At 50.8% G+C, this 23,419-nt stretch overlaps 1 pseudogene across 1 annotated transcript; it reads right to left on the bottom strand.

Annotated features, from left to right (window-relative positions):
- Positions 1-11,339: 11,339 nt before the first annotated feature.
- LOC308511003 (melanoma-associated antigen 10-like) lies at positions 11,340-12,361 on the bottom strand (annotated as a pseudogene). The gene is made up of 2 exons: positions 12,343-12,361; positions 11,340-12,133 (listed from the first exon to the last, which is right to left on the bottom strand). The product of its transcript is annotated as a melanoma-associated antigen 10-like (transcript).
- Between the last annotated feature and the right edge of the window lie 11,058 nt (positions 12,362-23,419).

The raw sequence follows: 23,419 nt of genomic DNA, 5'->3' as shown, positions 1-23,419 counted from the left end.
TGTGCATGAATTCGTGCACCAGGCCACCAGTTTTCAAATAATTCCCATGGTTATGCTCAAATGCTTGATTAAACTGATGGTCTTATTCAGGTGATTATTAGGGGTTGGTGTCTGAGGATGAGGCTAAGGGTAGAGAGGGTGGCAAGGGTGCCTTGTCAGTCACCCACAAAACCAGTTTGGACCTTGTGTTCCAAACAGGCAATTTGAGCAGAGGAAGGTAGAAGATGGCAGGGGTGGTCAACAGGATGTCCCCTACCAGGCCCCAGATACCTGAGAGCCAAGTGAGAATTTGGAAAGGACCTGAACAGAGGAGGGCTTTAGGGTCCAGGGATGCAGGCTTGGAAGATGCTCAGCAATCCCAGGAGAGTTGGAACGAGGAACACCCACCAGATTCCATCTGAGTTGCCCTGGACTGGCCTGTGGAAGAAATCAGGGCAGATGTAGCAGGAGATGAGCTGGAACCCTCGGGACATCATGAAATGAGTGTCTTTGGGACAAGTGCCAGGACCAGAACCCTGTGGGGCACTGCAGGATGAAAGTAGGAACACCAAATGCCCATTCCTGGAGGGAACTGATTGGTGTGAGATAGTGCTCCCACAAGGAGGCTATGGACCACAGGGCAGGGACAGCTTGAACATACTGAGAATTTCCCAGGTTCTTCAGGGAGGACTTTTCAGGGTACAGAAACCTGTAATGTAGCCTCTGCAGACACACATCACCCAGTTGTCTGGCCAGTCCTGATGATGTTGGGGCAGAGTACACAAGAGCTTTACTGCCTATCAGCAGGAATGTTCTGACATTTTTTAGATGTCCTGAGCCTGCCCCATGAGTGGCTGGTGTGATGGGTCTCAGCCATGGTCCTGCTCCCATAAGAAATCACCATTCCCCTGCCAGGACTATAGCCTGCTCTGAACTCCAGCCTCCTGAGCAAGGTGCTGACTTTCTGCTTGGCTCTCACCTAACCTCCTCTCCAGGAACTATGTGTGGCAGCTGTCCTGGGGAGAGTAATTGGTCCCAGGTCTTAGCCTGTCTTTGGTCCCTTTGCTGGGATTTGGCATTGTTCTGCCATTTGGTCTATTTTCATATTAGGGTTTTATATATATATATATATATATATATATATATATATATATATATATATATATATATACTAGAGGCCCAGTGCACAAAAATTTGTGCAGTCGGGGGGGAGGGGAGTCCTTCAGCCTGGCCTGTGCCCTCTTGCAGTCTGGGACCCCTCAGGGGATGACCACCTGCTGGCTTAGGCCCACTCCCCAGGGAATTGGGCCTAAGATGGCAATCAGCCATCCCTCTGGCAGCCCAGCAGCCCTTGGGGGATGTCCACTTGCCAGCAGGGAGCAGGGCTAAACTGCAGTCGGACATCCTTAGCGCTGCTGAGGAGGCAGGAGAGGCTCCCACTACCACCGCTGTACTGGCAGCCATCAGCCTGGCTTGTGGCTGAGCAGAGCTCCTCCCATGTGAGAGCGCCCTGACCACCAGAGGGCAGCTCCCACATTGAGCGTCTGCCCCCTGGTGGTCAGTGTGTGTCATAGTGATCAGTCATTCCCAGTCTTTCTGCTGTTAGGGTCAGTTTGCATATTACCCTTTTACTATATAGGATAGAGGCCTGGTGCATGGGTGGGGGCTGGCTGGTTTGCCCTGAAGGGTGTCCCGGATCAGGGTGGGTGTCCCACTTGGGTGCCTGGCCAGCCTGGATGAGGGGATGATGGCTGTTTGCAGCTGGTCACACCCCCTTCAGGGTGGGGGTCCCCACTGGGGTGCCTGGCCAGTCTGGGTGAGGGGCTGAGGGCCGTTTTCAGGCTGGCGGGCGACTGAAGCTCCCAGGCTCTTTTTTTAATTTTTTTTTTATTCTGGGTTTTATTTACCTTCTATAGCTGTCACTGGAGCTGAGAGCCAGCTCCAGCTCTGAGGCCGTTGCCAGCTCTGAGGCCGTGGCTGGCTGAAAGCAGGTATCTCGGTTTGTTTAGATTCTATAATTGAAACTCTGTTGCCATCACTGGCGCTCTAAGCTCTGAGCCCACTGGCGGCTAAAAGCAGGTACCTGGGGTTTATTTAGCTTCTATAATTGCAACATTGTTCCATCCGGAGATCAGAGCTGGGCTGCAGGAGGCGGGGAACTTTAGCTTCCTCCATCGCCGGGGCAACCAAGCCTCATGTTCGCTTCAGCTGCGTGGCTGCTGGACGCCATCTTGGTTGGCAGTTAATTTGCATATCTCACTGATTAGCCAATGGGAAGGGTAGCGAAGTTACAGTTAATTACCATGTTTGTCTATTATTAGATAGGATAGAGATGGGTGTTGAATTTTGTTGAATGTTTTTTCTGCATCTATTGATGTGAGCCTGTGATTTTTGTCTTTCAATTTGTTTTTGTGATGTATCACATTTATTGATTTACGAATATTATACCAGCCTTGCGTCCACAGAATAAATCCCACTTGGTTATGGTGTATGATCTTTTTAATATATTGCTGGATGTGATTTGCTAATATTTTGTTGAGGATTTTAGTATCTATGTTCATCAGAGATATTGGCCTGAAATTCTCTTTCTTTGTAGGGCCTTTATCTGGTTTTGGAATTAAGATAATGCGGGCCTCATAAAAAGAGTTTGGAACTGTCCCTTCCCCTTGGATTTTCTGAAATAGTTTGAGGAGTATAGGTGTTAGTTCTTTGAATATTTGGTAAAACTCTCCTGTGAATCAATCTGGTCCTGGGCTTTTGTTACCTTGGAGTTTTTTTTTTTATTATTATTACTGCTTCTATTTCATCAGTTGTTATTGGTCTATTCAGGTTTTCTGATTCCTCCTGATTTAGTTTTGGGAGATTGTATTTTTCTAGGAATTTGTCCATTTCATCCACATTGTCCAACTTGTTGGCATATAGTAGTTCATAGTATTTTCTTACAATCCTTTGTATATCTGTGGTGTCAGTGGTTACTCCTCTATTTTGTTTCTATTTTTATTTATTTGGGTCCTCTCTCTTTATTTCTTGATGAGTCTGGCTAATGGTTTATCAATTTTGTTTATCCTTTCAAAGAACCAGCTCCTGGTTTCATTGATATATATATATCAATACATATATATATATATACACACTAGGGGCCCGGTGCATGAAATTCATGCACTGGGTGTGTGGGGGGGGGAGTGTCCCTCAGCCCAGCCTGCCCCCTCTCACATACTGGGAGCCCTCAGGCGTTGACCCCCATCACCCTCCGATCGCCTGATCGGCCCCTTGCCCAGGTCTGACGCCTCCGCCAGAGGTGTCAGGCTTGGACAGGGGACCCCCATCTCCCCCCAATCACTGGCTCTGGCCCCCGCCCAGGCCTGAGGCCTCTGGCCCAGGAATCATGCCTGGGCAGGGGACCCCCATCTCCCTCTGATCGCTTGCTCCACCCCCCGCCCAAGCCTGACGCCTCTGACCCAGGCTTCAGGCCTGGGCAAGGGGACCATCATATCCCCCCAATCCCCGGCTCCACCCCCTGCCCAGGCCTGATGCCTCAGCCAGAGGAGTTGACCCTCATCACCCTCCGATCACCAATCACTGGATCGGCCCCTTGACCAGGCCTGAGGCCTCCGGCAGAGGTGTCAGGCCTGGGCAGGGGACCCCCAGCTCCCCGCGGTTGCAGGCTCCGCCCCTGCCCAGGCCTGACACCTCTGGCCTAGGCGTCCGGCCCAGGCAGCGGGGACCTGCAGTGGCAGCGGGGGGCGCCGCGATCGTGGGCTTCGCTTTAGGCCCAGGCAAGGGACCCCTAGCTCCTGGTACTGCCAGCTTTGACCGTGCCCAGCTCCCATCGCTGGCTCAACCCCTTGCTATCACTGGCCAGGGCCGCAAAGGCGCCTGATTCTTCGATCATGGCTGGGGGGCAGGGCAAAGGCGGCCCCAGGGCTGCCTTTGCCCTGCCCCCCAGCTCTTAGCTCCCCCCTGGGTTTCCGATCACTGTCAGTGGCAGGGGGCTTCTTCCTGCTTTCCCTTTTGCCTCCCTGCATTGTGCCTACATATGCAAATTAGCCGCCATCTTGTTGGCAGTTAATTTGCATATAGCCCTGATTAGCCAATGAAAAAGGTATCGCCGTACGCCAATTACCATTTTTCTCTTTTATTAGTGTAGATATGTTATTTATTTTGGATCTAATTTTTATTATTTCTTTCCTTCTACTTACCCTGGACTTTTCTTGTTGTTCTCTTTCTAGTTCTTTAAGTTGTAGGGTTCAATAATTTATTGCTGATTTTCCTTGTTTTTTGAGGTATGCCTGTAGTGCTATGAATTTCCCTCTCAGTACTGCTTTTCTGTGTCCCAGAGATTTTGGGTTGTTGTGTGTTCATTTTCTTTTGTTTCCAGGAAATGTTTTATTTCTTTATTTGGTCTCGTTGGTAACCCATTCATTGCTTAACACATGGTATGTGGGAAACGTATTTATACGTTTTACGTTGACTGGTAGTACAGCGCGGGACACGTATTAATACGTTTTTTATAGACTAGCGGTAGAATGCGGGAAACGTATAAATACGTAAACTAAAGTTATCATAATTTCACTGAACGTTGCCATTTGCACAAAAAATTAGCAAAAATGGCCTGTGCCACCTGTTAGCGTGCGATAAAAACTACCCGCAAACAATCTGTTAATAACATGATATTCAGCCTCAATATGCTTGAATGTTTTGGGGTATTTTTACTGTAGTTGGTTTGTAATTTCATTCCACTGTGATCTGAGAAGATGCTTGATATGATTTCAATCTTCTTTAACTTGTAAAGAATTGCTTTATGTCTATCAAGGGGGTCTGTCTTTGTAAATGATCCATGTGCACTTGACAAGAATGTATAGTTTGCTGCGTTGGGGTGAAATGTTCAATAAATGTCAATTAAATCCATCTGATCCAGTGTGTCTTTTAGAGTCATTGATTTCTTGTTAAGTTTTTTTCTGGAACATCTAACCAGCGAAATCAGTGAGGTGTTAAAGTCCCATACTATGACTGTATTGTTGTCGATCTCTCAGTTAAAGTCCTCTAGAAGTATTTTTCGTTTGTTTGTTTTTTGGGGTTTTTTTTGTTTGTTTGTTTTTGGTGCTCCTATATTGGGTGCATGTATGTTCACCAACGTTATATCCTCTTATTGGATCAATCTCTTTATTATTATATAGTGACCTTTGTTGTGTCTTGTGATGGCCTTCATTTTAAAGTCTATTTTGTTGGATATGAGTATTGCTACTCCAACTTTTTTGTTTCTTTTCTATTTGCATGGAAAAAAAATTTCCATCCCTTCACTCTCATCCTGTGTATGTATTTTGTTCTGAGGTGGGTCTCTTGTAGACAGAATATAATTGGGTCAGGTTTTAAATCCATTCAGCTACCCTATGACTTTTGACTGGAGCATTTAATCCATTTACATTAAGGGTTATTATTGACTAGAGGCCCGGTGCACAAAAATTTGTGCACTCGAGGGGGGGGATCCCTCAGCTCGGCCTGTGCCCATTTGCAGTCCAGGACCCCTTGGGGGATGTCCACCTGTCGACTTAGGCCCACTCCCCAGGGGATCAGGCCTAAGCTTGCAGTCAGACATCCTTCTGGCAGCCAGAGAGCCCTCGGGGGATGTCCGACTAAAGGCTTAGGCCCCCAAGGGATCGGATCTAAACTGTTAGTTGGACATTCTTAGTGCTGCCACGGAGGTGGGAGAGGCTCCTGCCACCACCTCTGCGCTGTCCAGCCATGAGCCAGCTTCTGGCTGAGTGGCACTCCCCATATGGAAGTGCACTGACCACCAGGGGGCAGCTCCTGCATTAAGCATCTGCGCCCTGATGGCCAGTGCGCATCATAGAAACCAATTATTCTGCCATTCAGTTAATTTGCATATTAGCCTTTTATTATTATTATATAGGATGTCCCTATTTCTTCCCTTTTGCCCCTTCTACCCAGCTCTTGCCCCCTTCTCTCTGGCCATCACCATACTGTTGTCTGTGTCCATGGGTTGTGCATATATTTTCTTTGGCTAATCCCTTCTTTAAATTCACTTCTTTAAATTGTTATTTTCAGATAAGTGCTTATAACTGCACTATTATATATTTTCTATCATATCATTTAGAATTAAGTAATTTTTAATTGAACCCTTGTAAATTTTAGAACAATTCAATAAATTTGCTAGAAGCAATTAGGAGATTTTTCATGTAATGCAGATATATTTCAATTAATATTTTATTAATTTTTAATTTTTTAATATTTTAATTTGAAATAACCTCATACATGTAAAAAAAAAACTATAAAATACTACAGCATATTATATGTACCCTTCACCCAATTTCTTAGGTGTTAATAATTTAAACATAACCATTATACAACTAACAAAATTTGGAATATATTTTTCTTATACTCTCTTTAATGTTACTTAATCCATTTACTTTGTTTTTGTTAATCTTCACCCAAGGATATTTTTCTACTGAATTTTAGAGAGAGTGAAGGGAAAGGGAGAGACACATTGATTGGTTGCCTCCTGCACATGCTCTGATAGGGACTGGGGATCAAGCCAGCAACTGAGGTACATGCCCTTGACTGGAAACAAACCTGGGACCCTTCAGTCCATGGGCTAATCCTCTATCCACTGAGAAAAACAGGCTGCAGCTTAATTCTTTACTTTTAATCTATATGTGTCTTTATATTTAAAGTGGGTTTTGTTTTTGATTCACCCTCATAATCTGTCCTTTAATTGGTGCATGTTTGCCACTGACTTTCAGAGTGCTTACTAATAGAGTTACTGCCAAATCAGGTGGCTTCTGGGGCCAGCCTGCAGCCCGGGATCAGATCCAATCACGGATGGCAGGCAGGCGGATTCTGGGGTCACACACGGGGGCCTGGATGGTGGCTTGCGCTGGCAGCTCACGCTGTCCCGCCCTGCCTGCAGTTTGCAAATTAGCCGCCATCTTTGTTGGCGGTTAATTTGCATATCGCCCTGATTAGCCAATGGGAGGCATAGTGAAGGTATGGTCAATTACCATGTTTGTCTATTATTAGATAGGATAAGTACTTATTTATTGCCATTTTAATTCTGTATGCCTAGGTTTCTCTCTCTGTTTCTTCTTCTCATGACAACAATCCCTTTAGCATTTCTTATACTGCTGGCTTGGTGGTGATGTACTATTTTAGCCCATTTTTTTTGTCTGGAAAATTCTTTATTTGACCATCTGTTTTTAATGATAGCCTTGCTGGCTATAGTAATCTTTGTCTCAGATCTTTGCTTTCCATTTCCTTGAGTACTTCATTGCCATTCCCTTCTGGCCTGTAGAATTTCTGATGAGAAATCAGGTGTCAGCTTTATGGAAACTCCTTTATAGGTAACAGTTTTCTTTTCTCTCATGCCTCTGTACTTCCTACCAGTCTCTATGCAGTCTCCACTTTCAGTCCTCAGGTATCAGGGTTCTCTCCTGTGAGTCTTCCATTGATCATTCAGGATATTTTTCTGTATTTTAATTGTAATGCCAGTTTGTTCCTGAGAGCACGTCCATGTAACATCCATGTACTCTGCCACCATTTTTAATCTCTCTTACGTGAGTTCTTTAAAGTCTTTGTGGCCTTTGCTAGCTCATGACTCTGCTGATTACTTATTTAAATGGATTTTCCCATTTTATGGGATGGAAATTGGAGAGAAGGCTCTGGAAACCAGAGTCTGGCATTTTTTGGAGAAAAGGTGTTCATTTTGATATATTTTAGGCACTCTAGAGTCCCAAGGTTTCTGGAGGGACATTAGTTCATGATCTCTGATTCAAGAGCCACTGGATTTCTACTGTGGTGAGGAATCTAGAGAACCCGGCTCATCTTGTCCTCTGAAATGAAATATTCACACGACTGACTTCAGTGGAGTTGAAAGAAGGTATTATGGAACTGACGTCCCTTGGCTAAGACTGCTCAGTTTCAGAATTTCAATCCTGGGTCCCATGCCTGCCAGTCAGACAGTGTTTATTAGGCCCCATGCTCAGTACCTTTTGAGAAAGTAGGGCAAAGTTGGAGGAATCACAGTAACTGATATCAAACTATAGTATAAAGCTATTATAATCAAAATAGCCAGGTACTGGTATAAGAGCAGACATATGGATCAATGGAACAAAATAGAGCCCAGGGATCAATCCATGCCTATATTGTGAATTTATATTTGACAAAGGAGGCAAGAGTCTGCAATGGGGTAAAGACAGTCTCTTCAATAAGTGGTGTTGGGAGAGGGAGAATACGGCAGCTGAATAGGCAGACCTCTCCTGCACCTCCATCCAGGGCAAGAATGGAAATACAACTAAATTGGTGAGCATTCACCAGAATTACCAACTGAGGTCCAGCTGAGGATGTGACATATTTCAAGGAAGGACAAAAAACACCTGGAGACTGGTAGGAAGGTCCAGAGACCAGGAATGTGTGGATTGTCTGTAAAGCATCTCATACAGTGCCTGGTGGCAATTGGAATGTGATGAATGGCAATTATTTCAAACAAGAGGCTGGCTGCACAGAATTCATGCATGGCAGAGGGGGGGGGGGGTTCCCTCAGCCCAGTCTGCGCCCTCTCTCAATCCGGGACCCCTCCAGTAGGGTCCCTAGGCCTGGCCGGTGACCAGGGCCTATCGGGCTTTCCTTCCCCAGGCTGCTGGCAGCTGGCCCAGCCCCTGCTTCTGCCACTGCTTGCCATCTGTGTGGCGCTGCCCCCCTCCTCCCCACACCACCAATCACCTCCCTCTTCTGGCAACAGGCATGGGGTGCAATCGCTTGGCTGGCCTGGGCCTCCTTCTGCAGGATGATCGTGGGGTGATGTCAGGGACCCCCCAACTAATTGAATCACACCCACCTTGGCTGGCCTGGTGCCAGTGCATGTCACAGTATGATCATCTGGAAGGTCATCAGGATGGTCGTTCTGCTGTTCAGTTGTTCGCTCGATTTGCATATTACGCTTTTATTATTATAGATATCATTTTTATCCCAGATACTTCCACTCTCTCTGTTGGCACTGGGATTACTTGTTATCAAGGTCATGTTAGAGAATATGCAGCTCAGTAGGGCATAGAACACACAATCGGCCAAACAGGATGTTCCACAGATAAAACTCAGCAAATTTTTCCAATTCATGGATGTATGCTCAAATTCATGTGTGTGGAGCCTTCCCAGCTGGACACAACACAAAGCTTCTAGAAAGAGAGTCTAGGAACAACTCTTTCCCTCCGTCCAAGCTGCTCTTTGATCCAAACAAATGTTTTCATTCATTTCACCCCCACCCAAAATCTATCCCTTGATAATGATTGGCCAGATCACACTCAAGATTATTATCATTCAAACCTAATTATGCTGTGGGTTGTGGCTCTCCCAAGCTATCATGTTACTCATGGTCTCGTATCTGTATTTCTGTAGAAATCTGTGCAGATGATGGGTATAACACACCTAGTGCTCTTGCTGTCCAATGACACTGAGACTGCGTGCAGGAAACCACCCTTCTAACCAGGTGGAGATTTCCCTCTGTGCCAGGAGCTGGTCCATGCTTGCTGTTTCAAGGGACCTGGCATATATGGCATACTGTTCTTAATATGTTTGCTCACCTTCTAGGCACTATGTGTTTTAACCAAGGTCTCTGAGAAAGGTTGTTTCCCCAGGTAGGGATTTTCCCCTGAAGTTAGGGCGGGAATAAAACCTCTTAACTAAGTGCCAGGTGGGTAATTAATCACTTTAACTACGAACAATCATGCTTAAGCTACATAATCTTTACTTCCTGGAATGGAGATAAGAAACGCCCTAACCTTTGAAATAGAGATTGATAGGATTGGAATCAACTGGTATAAATACAGATGTAAGAAGACAGAAGGAAGAGAGACAGAAATTGGCACAGAACCTACACAGAACGTTCTCTAGAGACAGAAGAACTTCGCTGGAGAGAACATGGCAAAAGATCCTGGACAGAAACTGCCCTCAGAACCTAGAGACAGAACCTAGTGAGAGAACATGGCAAAAGATCCTGGACTGAACCTGACTACAGACATTGGCAAGAGAACCTGACTAGAACCTGGTGACTGAACCTGGCTGGAGAACCTAGCGAGGGAACATGGCTACAGAACCTGGCTGGAGAACCTGGAGAACCTGGCTGGAGAACCTAGCAAGAGACCATGGACACAGAACCTGGCTGGAGATCCTAAACAGAACTTCACTGGAGATCCAGACCCGAACTTGGCTGGAGATCCTGGCTAGGCTGCTGATCAACTGAACGCTGTCTCCGTGTCATTCCTTCTTCGCCGACTCTGTCCACACCTTTGGGGACCCCTGGGCCCGCTGGGGTTGGACCCCAGCACCTCTGGTTTATTCATGATTCAAAAGGAACTTGTTAGGACAATTTTCCATTTCAGACTTTTCTCTCACACCCAAGACAGACAATGTGCCACTGCCACCCACAGCTTCCTTACAATCAACCCCCGCAGAGGGAATCACAGATTCCTAAAGCTCCAAATACCCTGGCTTAGGCCATGCACATTTGACTGCTGTCTCCTGGAGGCTAACAGAAGGGGCTCTGTTACTTGTTCTGTAGGATTTAGGGGACACCTCACCACCTTCCTTATGTGACTTGGGCTACTACACTATCATCCTGTGGGTGGGTGTGCCCTGCTTATGTTGGTGTCCCCACTACTAACACAGGGCCTTCCAGAAGACATAGGCTCTGTGAATGTCTGGGGATTAAATGAACCATGGAGGAGAGGTTGTCTTTATTCAGATGAAATCCATCCACTTCCTTGACTGAAGCAAGCAAATACAAGGATCCTTATATAGTTTACTTCAGAGAAAGACAGAGGAGAAGGGATAAGAAGCAAGAATTAACAACCTTTTGCTTTTATTTTTCTATTTCTTGACTCCATCAATTGTACTGCTGTGTTCTTTCACGTTTCCAAGAAAATCCTGCTCTAAAGACATGTTATGTAGTTTGGGATCTAAAACTAGGATGGGAAATATCCCAATTTGTGTAACACAGTAACAAATCTTACTCTTGAATTAGACAAGTACAAATACATATGTGCCCGATGTCATTCACAAACTTAGATGCTAAAGCCTATGAAACATTCTATGAAAAGAAACAACATTGGAAAGTTCCCTTAAAAAATTCCCAAATGAGTCAAGGATACATTTCTCAATCATTATAGGAACTCAAAGATGCTACAGCCCTTATTCCCCCAACTCGCCCTGGGCCTCACTATGTAGAATATTGTCTGCTCTTTCCTCAAACACAGAGTGGAAAATGGGCCTCATTTTATGCCAAGAAAAAAGGAAGAAGAAAAAAAAGCTGATGCATATGGGCCTGAAACTTGCCTGGATGCAACTGTGGCTCAGGCATAGTGGTCCTCATTGCACTCAGGCCCTTCAGGCAGGGATGGGAGGGAACGGGGATCCCTGTCATTACCACTGTCAAGAATCTTGAGGGCTTTCGATATGGTGGTCTCAGCATGGGCCCTGAGACCCCACAGGAACTCATAGCGTGCAGGATCACTATTGGGCACCTGGTGGTACACCAGGTACTGTTTCTGCACCCAAACTTTGGTGAGGAGCTCCCTGGGCTCCCCATAGAGCCAATGCTCCTTCCCATCATGCAGCCCTAAAGTATTCAGTGCTTCCCAGACTTTCTCCTCAGGGACACAATCATCATGCACAGCAATCACTCTCAGAACTGTGACCAGGAGACCAGTATTGGGATATCTGTGCCCATCGCTCACCATCCCATCATAGGTGAGCCCCAAGGTAGTGACCAGCATATAGGTGTGGGTACTGTGGTCCACTTCCTTCACATCAATGCCAAAGATCACCTGCATGTACTCAGTGGCCTTGCTGAAGATCTCAGGGAAGTGATCCTCGTGCTCTTTGATGACACTACTCAGCATTTCTGCCTTTGTGGTTAGCTCCTTTGTACGATACTTCAGAAGCAGGAACTCCACCATTTCCATCGTCATCAAATGCAGTGCTTTCTGGAGCAAGGAATCGGCATCATCTTCAGGGCTCCCCCTCAGTGTTTGGACCCTCCTCATCTTGGCTGCTGGACCTTCCATCTTCAGATTGGCTCCCTGAAAAGGCTGCCATGGCATGGGGGAGGGGAAGGCACCCTGAGGACTCTGGGGAGGATTGATTTCTCAGCAGCAGACACCTCCTCTAGGCTTTCTAAAAGCAGGACTGAGTGGGAGGAAGATAGAGAGGAGGAGAGAGAGAGGGCCAACTCCTCCTCCCCCTCCCCCCTCCCCACCCCCTCCTCCTCCTGCATAGCCCAGAACAGCTGCACCTCCACCAGGTTCTGATTCTCCCTTCAGTCCTGATGGTCTTCCTCAGGCTTGCAGGGCTCACTCATATGATGACCAGGCATGATGACTCATGCTGGGAAAGTGACCGAGTGTGGATAGAAGGTGGACAATGAGGACCCATGTGGCTGGGGGAGAGGGAGAGTGTGAGGGGCCTCAGCAGAGAAAAGCACCCTAGGCAGTTCTGACAAAAGTGACTTATGGGTCTCCCCTTTAGGTGTGCTCATAGGCCTCACAGAGATCACTCCTGATTAGCCTGTCCAGTAAGAACCTGAAGTCAGAAGTGACGACTGCTCAGGGTACAGAAGGCACAGCCCAAGATTATGTAGTTGATGGTGGGGTGTGGTAATATCTGACCTGGGTTGGGGAGCTCCTGGGGACATAATGGTGAGCACCTCACTTTAACTCCTGGCACTGACTGGCTTTCTGCTACTCTGAGACCTGAGAATATGTAGTGTACACCAAGGCCTTCACATCCTGAAACCCAGAGGCCCTGGTAGAGGGTATGAAGGGGCACTTCACCATGCACATGACAAGCACAGCCCTGGAACCCCAATGCTGACAGGAGGGGCAGCAGGACTCTGTGAGGTCCCCTCTGTTGTGGGTGGGAGGTTCCTCCTTGCACATGTAGGATCCTCACCTTTCCCTTGCCAGGGCCTGGCCCCTCACTGCCTTCTGCTGGCCTGAGGTCAAACTCTCAGAACAAGACCACACACACCTGACACTTCAGTGAAGAAACTAAGGGGGCCCCACATGTGGTCCCTCTCCCAGAGGATCAAGAAGGGGTGACTGAAGATTAGGGTCCATCTACCCTGGGTTAAGGCTCTGATCACTTCTCACCATGATGCACTTCAGGGTTTCAGACCACTCTCTCTGCTGACTGAGCGCAATCTACTTAGACTTAGGCCTCACCTCCCTGAGGTACAGGAGTAGGAAGTGAGCTGAGGTAATCCAGGCCCTATTCCGAGTTTCCCCATTGCTGACAGAGGAGGCAGGGTAGGTCTGGGTTCACATGTGCTCTGCTTCCCCTCAGTGCTCACCTTGATTCCTGGCAGGATCTGGGACTCGTCTCTCTGTTGACTAAATGTGGTTCCGGTGGATGATAGGACGTGTGGTCTCACACCAAGGTCCTCACCTTGCTGATACCTCTGAGACAAAAGTGAACAGGAGCTCCATCTGCCTCCACCCCTACCCAGATTCCCACACAACTGACACCAGGGCCTGGCCCATCTGGTCCTGGTGTAGAGTTCCCTTAGTCTGGCCTGAGGATACTTGCCTTTCTTCCTGACCTGGCCTGGATCTGAATCCAGCTGAACCGATTTCACCCTGAATAACTGTCCTCGGTGACAAAAGCTCAGGAGGAGCAGGCATGTGGAAAGGGAGAGCATGTCACACCCAGGTACCCCTGCCTGGGGAATCTGGATGCTGAACACAGGACACTCTCTGATGCTGAGGGCTCTCTTCTTTTCTCAGGGAGCACATAGCTGCAGTTTCCCACAAGAAAGCATTCACACCTTTATGACCCTTCCACAACCTCAGCTCATCTGTGCATGAACTGAAGCCATTCCCTCTGACCAAGGCCCTGTCCTTCCCGAGTGCCCTCAGACAAACGTGAGGAGGAACCACCTCTGTCGACCCATGCCAGGCCTTTCCCAGGGCTGACAGCAGCACAGGCTGGGTTCAGGGCACCCATTGTCTGGAGTGTGGTATCCTCCGACCTCCCCGAGCTACCCAGGTTTACTCAGAGAGTGCCTGGGACCTTTCCCTTCTGCTGAACTGAGAATTATTACTGCAGGCCATGTCCACCATCTCTCAGAGACCTCCAAGGTGGACTTCAAGACACGCCACATTGCCCTAGCTCAGTGGTCGGCAAACTGCGGCTCGCAGGCCACATGCGGCCCTTTGGCCCCTTGAGTGTGGCTCTTCCTAAGCCTTAGGAGTCCCTAATTAAGTTAATAACAATGTACCTATCTATATAGTTTAAGTTTAAAAAATTTGGCTCTCAAAAAAATTTCAATCGTTGTACTGTTGATATTTGGCTCTTTTGACTAATGAGTTTGCCGACCACTTCCCTAGCTGGTTTTTCTCAGTGGATAGACCATCAGCCTGCTGACTAAAGGGTTCTGGGTTTGATTCCATTCAAGTGCACATGCCTGGGTCGCGGGCTTGATCCCCAGGAGGGAGTGTACAAAAGGTAGCTGATACAATGATTCTCTCATCATTGATGTTTCTATCCCTCTCTCCCTCTCCCTTCCTCTCTAAAATAAAAATATTTAAAAAAAAAAAGACACACCACATTGCATATCATGCCCCAGTGACCCAGTTGCACAAGCAGGGCCCAAGCCAGTTGGTCCCTGTTTTTGTTGGGGTGGGAGGAAGCCTTATCCTGCCTCAAGACCCACACTTTAATTTCCAGCATTGCCTGGCACACCTCCCATGTTGCCCTGAATCCAGCACCTTCAGGAAAATGCCCTCCCCTCCCTTTGCCACTCCCAAGGTAGAAGTCTGGAAGCAACCCAAATCCACAGGCCTACCATGAGGCTTGCAGGTGCTGCTGGCAGGAACAGGCACACTGCGGACACTTATGGCCCTGGCCAAGCCTCAGGCATACATATTTCAAGGTGTGCTAGGGGCTTCCTGAGTCCTAACTCGGGTCCTTACCTGGTATCCTGGCAGAGCCCTGCAGCCCTTCTTTGCCTACCTGGAGCCTGACCCCTCAGCCCTCAGGGGGTGGAGTCCGCTTGTCTTCCTGAAGGATCCTCACCGTGACTCCTGGCTGGAGCTGGAACCTTCTCTCTGTCAACATGAGATGCCCAAGTCAGGAAGAGAGCATGTGGTCATGGGCCGGGGGCCTCCCAGGGTTCACAGTAGGGGTAATTTGGGGCATCTCTGTTGTGGGGTCCCGGGTCCCTCAGTCTTCCCTTTGCATGTTCACCTTGACTCCGGGCAAGACCCAGTCCTGCCCTCTGCCACATATGTCATTCCCCTGAATTCCAAGGCCTGACATCAGGTCTGGGCTTCTGCGGTTCCTCTCTGCATGGTCATCCACCATAGGGCCTCCCAACACTGAGCAGGGCAGACTTCTGTGGACTCCCCTCTAGTTAGGGTTCCTGGATTCCCTCAGTCCTCCCTGGGGGTCCTCACCTTCACTCTTCCCTCTGCCCATCTGAGACCCTGCTCCTTACACTGAACCCCAGAGCCTATCACACCCGGATGCAAAAGTCAGGAAAAGCACCTTGACTCTGGGCAGTGCTTCTGCATCCCTTCGTTGGACCTGAGGGAGGCCCTACAGTTCTTATCAAGTTTCCAGTCTCCCTGAGACCTGAATGCTGAAGTCAGGAGACACCCCATGCGGTCACCAGCCCTGTGGCCTTCCAAGGTCAAGAGCAAGGTGCGGTCTTGTGCAGCAAGACTGGGAGTCCTAGGTCCCCATCATGAACCTTGCAGGTCCTGGGTTCTTCCTCTGCCTCCCTGGGGCCGGTTTGTGGTACTAAACTCCACAGTGTCACAGACCCTGATTTGAAGGCATTAAATGCCACTTGAGTCGGGCAGTACTTCTGCTCCTCCCCCACCCGCCCCCTGTGGACTTGATTCACTATGTGGCTTTATTTTTATTTTTTAAATTTTATAATAATTCTTTATTATTGAAAGAACTAGAGGCTCGATGCACAAAATTTATGCAAGAGTAGGCCTTCCTTCCTCTGGCTGCCGGCACCAGCTTCCCTCTGGCACCTGACACCTGGGCTTCCCTCACAGCCCTGGCTGCCTACGGAAGGACGTCCAGAAGGGTGTCCAGTTTAATTAGCATATAATGCTTTTATTATTATAGATTACATATGATCCCCTCCACCCCACCTGTGTCCCCTTCCCTTGCCCTCACCACCCAATCACTGTGTCCATGGGCCATGCATATACGCATACAAGGTTCATGGTTGATTACTTCCCACCCTCCCCACCTTCTGTCTGAGATTCCCCAATCTGTCCCATGCTTGCATGTGTCTGTATCTATGTGGTTGATCAGTTTACTTTGTATCTTCAATTCCACATATGAGTGTGATCATGTGATATTTATCTTCCTCTGACTGGCTTATTTCACTTAGCACAATACTCTCCAGGTCCCTCCATGCTGTCTCAAAGGGTAAGAGACCCTTCCCTTTATACAGCTGCATAGTATTCCATGGCATACATGTACCACTGCTTTTTCATCAGGTCATTGATGGGCACCTGGGCTGTTTCCACATCTTAGCTATCTTAAATTGTGCTGCTATGAACATAGGGGTGCATACATTCTTTCTCATTGGTATTTCCGGTTTCTTAGGGAAATATTCCTAGAAGTGTGATTCCCTACACTTTTCACCAAGTCCTGAGTCTCACTCAGTCCTGGATACAGAAGTCAGGAAACTCGGCACTTGGTCTTTCACCAGGGAACATCCCAAGGCTGATAGCAGGGTAGAGTTTATGGGGTCGCCTGGTTGTGGGGTTCAGGGTGCCCTCCTTCATCCTGTGGCTGTGCTCCTTACAGTGAGCCCCAGCGTATCTCAGACCTGCATGGGAAAGTCAGGACACACCTCACAGGGTCATCTGACATGGGGTCTCCCAGGGCTTGTAGCAGGGGAGGCCCTTTATGGGGTGCCCTGTATTGTGGGGTCCTGGGTCCCGTCTGTTCTCCCTCAGACGACTTGTGGCTCTGCTCCTTACACCAAACCCCAGAGTCTCTCACACCTGATGCAGGAGTCACCCCACCCCTCCCTGTAGTACCCTGCCCACTGGTCTTCCCAAGACTGAGGATTCTGGGGTCCTGGCCCGCCAATCTCCCTCAGGGTCCTCAACTTGACAGCGGCAGGACCTGAGGTCCCCCCACCCCCCCACCGGTGCTGCCTGAAGCCCTGCTCCTTCTAGCAAACCCCCTTGTCTCTCAGACCCTATGCAGAAATCACAAAGCACAATGCGTGAGCTCACCCCTCCCCCACACCAGGAGGCCTGCCCCATGGACACTGTTCTGGGGTCCAGGCCCCCAGTCTCCCCCACACTGACTCCTGGCAGGTCCCGGACCCCCTCTGCCGACCTGAGACTCTGCCGTGACACGGAGCCGCCCGAGGGTCTCAGACCAGGAGGACCCGGACGTCTCGCCTGGCCGCTCGTGGTCACCCCCCGCCTTGGGGTTCCCGGGACTGACTGGTCTGGCCCAGAGTCACCTTGTCCCCCCACGGCCTCACCGTGAGGCCTGCAGGCCCTGGGACCCTCCCTCTGTGAACCGGTTCGCTGGACCCCCACAAGGAGGCCTTCCCCGCCCTCATACCCCAAGGGAGGCCTGTGAGCCTCACTCTCCAGGGCTCCCGGCAGGGGCTGAACTAGCTCCCAAGGACCTCAGTCTGGTGCTCACCCTGATCCCAGGCAGAGCCTGGGCCCGGAGGTGCTGACCTGAGGCGGCTCCCCTCAGCGCCTGTACCGTCTACCGGCCCGAAGCCGGCCTCCCAAAGATGGCGCTCAGCTCCCCCAGGCTTCACAGGTGGAAGTCAATGAGTCAGTGACATCACTTCCGGAAACCAATTGTGGGGTCATGCAGGCCTGCTGACCCGGGCGGAGTTCCACTCCTTTGTACCCAGCCCCCCCTTCTGGTCCCTACCTGGGCTGGATGGCCTGGGCCCCCACCCTGTGCTGACCTGGGTCTGTGCCCCTCAGGCCAAGTGTTGGCCTAACCAGGTCCCTCTGGGTCCTAGAGTCCGGGAGGTGGGCGGGAATGCGCAGCCGGAAAGCCCTGCCTGAGGTACCGGGATCTCACAGGAGCACCAGCCTTCATTCCGGGGTGGGCCCTCTGCGTGGGCGGCTGGAGCCCTCAGTCCTTATTGGAGGGTCCTCACAGCCCTGGCTTGGACACCATGGTCACATCACGGTTCCCAGAGGGGGCGCTGCAGAGCCGTGGTTCCTGGGGAGCATCAGACCCTAACTGCCTCCCTTGCCCCCACTTCCCATGGTGCCTCTTCCCCAGACCGCCCGGCTCTATGGAAACATTGTGTTCTACATGTTTCCTTTCAGTAAAATCGCTGAGCTACAGCAGGGATTTGGAGCGGGCCTCCAATCTCCCTGTGTCCTCAACTTCACAGCAGCATGGCCTGCCCCACCCCCACTCCGCCTGAAGCCCAGCTCCTTCTACCAACCCCCGCCCCCATGTCTCTCACACCCAATGCAGAAGTCACCCCACCCCGCCCTGTAGAACCCTGCCCACTGGTCCTTCCCGGGACTGAGGATTCTGGGGTCCAGGCCCCCGGTCCCCCTTAGGGTCCCCACACTGACTCCGGGCAGGTCCCGGACCCCCTCTGCCGACCTGAGACGCTGCAGTGACAGGGAGCCGCCCGAGGGTCTCAGACCAGGAGGACCTGGACGTCAGGCCTGGCCGCTCGTGGTCACCCCGCGCCTTGGGGCTCCCGGGACTGACTGGTCTGGCCCAGAGTCACCTTGTCCCCCCACGGCCTCACCATGAGGCCTGAAGGTCCTGGGACCCACCCTCTGTGACCCGGTTCGCTGGACCCCCACACGGAGGCCTTTCCCGCCCCCATACCCCAGGGGAGGCCTGTGGGCCTCACTCCCCAGGGCTCCCGGCAGGGGCTGAACTAGCTCCCAGGGACCTCCGTCTGGTCCTCACCCTGATCCCAGGCAGAGCCTGGGCCCGGCGGTGCTGACCTGAGGTGGCTCCCCTCAGCGCCTGTACCGTCTACCGACCCGAAGCCGGCCTCCCAAAGATGGCGCTCAGCTCCCCCAGGCTTCACAGGCGGAAGTCAATGAGTCAGTGACATCACTTCCGGAAACCAATTGTGGGGTCATCCAGGCTGCTGACCCGGGCGGAGTTCCGCTCCTTTGTACCCAGGCCCCCCTTCTGGTCCCTACCTGGTCTGGATGGCCTGGGCCCGCACCCTGTGTTGACCTGGGTCTGTGCACCTCAGGCCAAGTGTAGGCCCCAGGTCCCTCGGGTTCCTAGAGTCCGGGAGGTGGGCGGGAGTGCGCAGCTGGACAGCCCTGCCTGAGGTACCCGGATCTCACAGGAGCACCAGCCTTCGTCCCAGAGTGGGCCCTCTGCGTGGGCGGCTGGCACCCGCAGTCCTTACTTGGAGGGTCCTCACAGCCCTGGCTTGGACACCATGGTCACATCACGGTTCCCAGAGGGGGCGCTGCAGAGCCGTGGTTCCTGGGGAGCATCAGACCCTAACTGCCTCCCTTGCCCCCACTTCCCATGGTGCCTCTTCCCCAGACCGCCCGGCACTATGGCAACATTGTGTTCTACATGTTTCCTTTCAGTAAAATCGCTGAGCTACAGCAGGGATTTGGAGCGGGCCTCCAATCTCCCTGTGTCCTCAACTTCACAGCAGCATGGCCTGCCCCACCCCCACTCCGCCTGAAGCCCAGCTCCTTCTACCAACCCCCGCCTCCATGTCTCTCACACCCGATGCAGAAGTCACCCCACCCCGCCCTGTAGAACCCTGCCCACTGGTCCTTCCCGGGACTGAGGATTCTGGGGTCCAGGCCCCCAGTCCCCCTTAGGGTCCCCACACTGACTCCAGGCAGGTCCCGGATCCCCTCTGCCGACCTGAGACGCTGCAGTGACAGGGAGCCGCCCGAGGGTCTCAGACCAGGAGGACCCGGAAGTCAGTCCTGACCATTAGTGGTCACCCCACGCCTTGGGGCCCCGGGACTGACTGCTCTGGGCCCAGAGTCACCTAGTCCCCACCACGGCCTCACCGTGAGGCCTGTAGGTCCTGGGACCCTCCCTCTGTGAACCGCGAGGCCGGACCCCCACACAGAGGCCGTCACCCCAAGACTCCAGGGGAGGCCTGTGGGCCTCACTCACCAGGGCTTCCGGCAGGGGCTGAACTAGCTCCCGGGGACCTCCGTCTGGTCCTCACCCTGATTCCAGGCAGAGCCTGGGCCAGCTGGTGCTGACCTGAGGTGCTCCCCTCAGCGCCTGTCCTGCCGCCCCTCCCCCGTTCTCTGAGGAGGTGGGCGAGGGTGCAGGAAGTAGTTCCCAATAAGACGCCCCACCGAGGACTCTCAGTGCTGACAGGAGGGCCTCAGTGGTCCTGGCGCCTCTGTCGTCTGTCACGGTCATACCTGGACTCTGCAGCACTGGGCTCCTGCCCTCTACTGACCGAAGCTGGCCTCACAAAGATGGCACTCTCCTCTCTCAGACTTCCCTGGTGGAAGTCAGTGAGCAGAACTTCCGGACTGGCTCTCTGGGGTGCTCTGGGCCTGAGAGCAGGGGCAGAGAGCGGATCTAGGGGCCTGGAAGTCCTGTCTCTGTTCCCTCCTCCATCTGACAACACCAGGACTCCCTCCCTCTGCGAACTTCAGTCTGTGTCCCTCAGACCTAGGCTGTAACTCCCCGGATTGCCCAGGCAGGTGGAGGCATATGCTCAGCCGAGAGCCCCACCCAGGGTCCCTAGAGCTGACAGGAGCACCTGGAGATGGATGCTGTAGTGCCCTCTGTTCTGAAGCCAGTGGACCCCAAAGTCCTCACTCAAGAGGGCCTCACACCCCTTGCAGAGATCCCTGCAGCACCACGACCGATGCAGGAGGGAGCGCTGTTGTGCCCAGGCCATAGGGGAGGGGTAAAGAAACCCCCCTTACTATGGGGTGTCTTCACCAGCTCAGATGATCCTGTGGAAACTGTGGGTTCTAAATTTAGCGACTACTGAAGATGCTGAGCAGCAGCAGGGATTTGGGGAGGTGTGGAATTGTGGTTGTCTGTCTACAGTTCCCTTGTCCACTGCAGGTGTTTTCACTTTCATTCCTCATTCTCAGTAATACATTCTACACCGCTATCTAGTTTGTATATATTATTTACATGCATATAACATAAATGTAGATTACATGTGCTTATATACCCACACATGTATGCACCTGTACCTAAATTCGTATAGATATATATATATGCATGCTTATGTCATATGTATTTATATGTGTATCTATATATATAAAAACCTAAGTGACTGAATGACTGGACTAACTAACGACCAGTCGACCGGTTACTATGATGTGCACTGACCACCAGGGGGCAGATGCTCAATGCAGGAGCTGTCCCCTGGTGGTCAGTGTGCTCCCACAATGGGAGCTCTGCTCAGCTAACCAGTGGGCACCAGATGCAGGGCTCATAGCTGGCAAGCACCACTGTGAGCCTTTCCGGATGGGGACTGACTGAGTGCAAGCCCATGGCAGGCACAGCAGGACCGGGATGAGCAGGAGCGGCAGGCAGCGTTGAACTGCCAGTTTCAGCCCGATCCCCACAAGTCATGCTGGGGGACCCCACTGGTGCAAGAATCCGTGCACTGGGCCTATAGTTTCTATATAATAGTAGAGACCTGGTGCACAAATACATGCATGAGGAGAGGAGGAAGGATTGCAGGAGGTTGGCTGGCTTGGGGAGGGACTGCAGGAGGTTGGCCACCAGCCCCAAGGAGGGAGCTGGCCCTCAACCCCCCTGGGAAAGGGGCCACGTTCATCACCACCCACCCCCAGTTCCCCATCCCAGCCAGGACCTGAAGGCCCCAGCGAGGTCAGGAGAGGGGGTGATGGTCACCAGGCCAGGCATGGAAGGAACAGATGCCTGAAGCCAATGCCGCCCTCAGTGCCCCACCACCTCATGGCTCCCCCGCCCTCCTCCTTCCCTCACTGCCACACTGCCACCACAGCAGGTGGGTGGCCCCCGGGGAAGGGAGAGGACAGGAGCAAGACAAACCCTTGTGTTCAGGGCTTGCTTTCAATAGATCACAGTGAGGGAGCTGCTCTGCTACGTACGAAACCCTGACACAGAAGCAGGTCTCTAGGAATGGTTTAGCACCAGGGGCCAATGGGGGCTAGCCAGCCAGGGGGAGGGGCCACGGGAGGTTGATTGTGGAGTGCACTGACCACCAGGGGGCAGCTCCTGCATTGAGCGTCTGTCCCTTGGTGGTCAGTGCATGTCATAGCAACTGATCCACTGGTTGTTCCAGTCATTCAGTAGTAATGGTCGCTTAGGCTTTTATATATATAGATACTATGTAAGGTATTTTATGCAAAGGTGCCTACTCTTAATGTACATGATTCATTATGTTACTCACTATTCTAATTCTAGTCTGTCCTTTATAAACTATTAAGATAGTAATTTTTGAAAAGCCAGCACTAACCCACCAAGATGGTTTCAGGTAATTATTAGCATAGTCTCTGGATAATATACCTCAACTGCCCCAGCTTTCCCAAGGCAGTGGTACTCCCCCAAGGTTACTGGCATTTGTGGTCTGAATGTTCCAGATTTGTGCCAAGATATAGAGCATAAGTTTAAAATCTTTCTTCCTACCTTCCCTGTCATCTGTGTCATACAGTCTACAGCCCCTCCCAACTTCCCTACTCCCCCATACTCCCACCCTAGACATAAGTGCCAACTCATCACAATTTTCAATCTCCCTTAGGGCTTGCTCAAATTTTATTGTTCAGATACTGTGGTTCATATTGTATTTGTTTTAAGACTTAATTTTTTTACACTTTTATGACAGAATCGGCCCTGTGTCTTCACTGAGCAGCAAGGTAATTTCAAACAAGGGCTTCGCCATGCATTATAGGCTGTGCATGCAGGATGCCACAGCTCATACTGGGTGGAAGAGAGGGATAGCAGAGCTCAGACAAGGTGGTGTCTACTCCAAAGGGGTTTGTGTCCTGGATGTCAATGGGAAAACATTCCAGAAATCTGGTATCTAGGTGTTTTTTATTGTAGCTATATCACTTTTGATTTCTTCCTGGTTTTTGCATAGGTTGTTGTTTTTCTTGTCCACCTGGTTTATGAACTGTACAATTACTCTGAATTATTTTTCTGTCATGTTGCATGCTTCTGTTTCACTTATTTCTTTTCTTGTCAATTCCTCCTTTTCTTTCTAATGGGGATTGTTTTGTTGTCTCCCCATTCTAACTACCACTAGAAGGTTCAAATGCTGAGTTGTAGAGGCCTGGGCCATGTGCAGTGGGAGCTTCGCAACACCTGAGTGTCACTGAAGAGCTCCAACACCAAGACGTGTGGCTGCCTTGGGCTGGTGGGAGCCACGCTCGCCCAGGATCAGAGTCACTGGCACTCAGTGTGGTCTCGTGCACACACCTAGAATCAG

The sequence above is a fragment of the Myotis nattereri genome (genome assembly GCF_964212035.1).
Source record: "Myotis nattereri genome assembly, chromosome: X".
In the NCBI taxonomy this organism is placed as follows: domain Eukaryota; kingdom Metazoa; phylum Chordata; class Mammalia; order Chiroptera; family Vespertilionidae; genus Myotis; species Myotis nattereri.
Note: the sequence above shows the minus strand (reverse complement) of the source record. Positions and strands in the feature narration are given on the sequence as shown.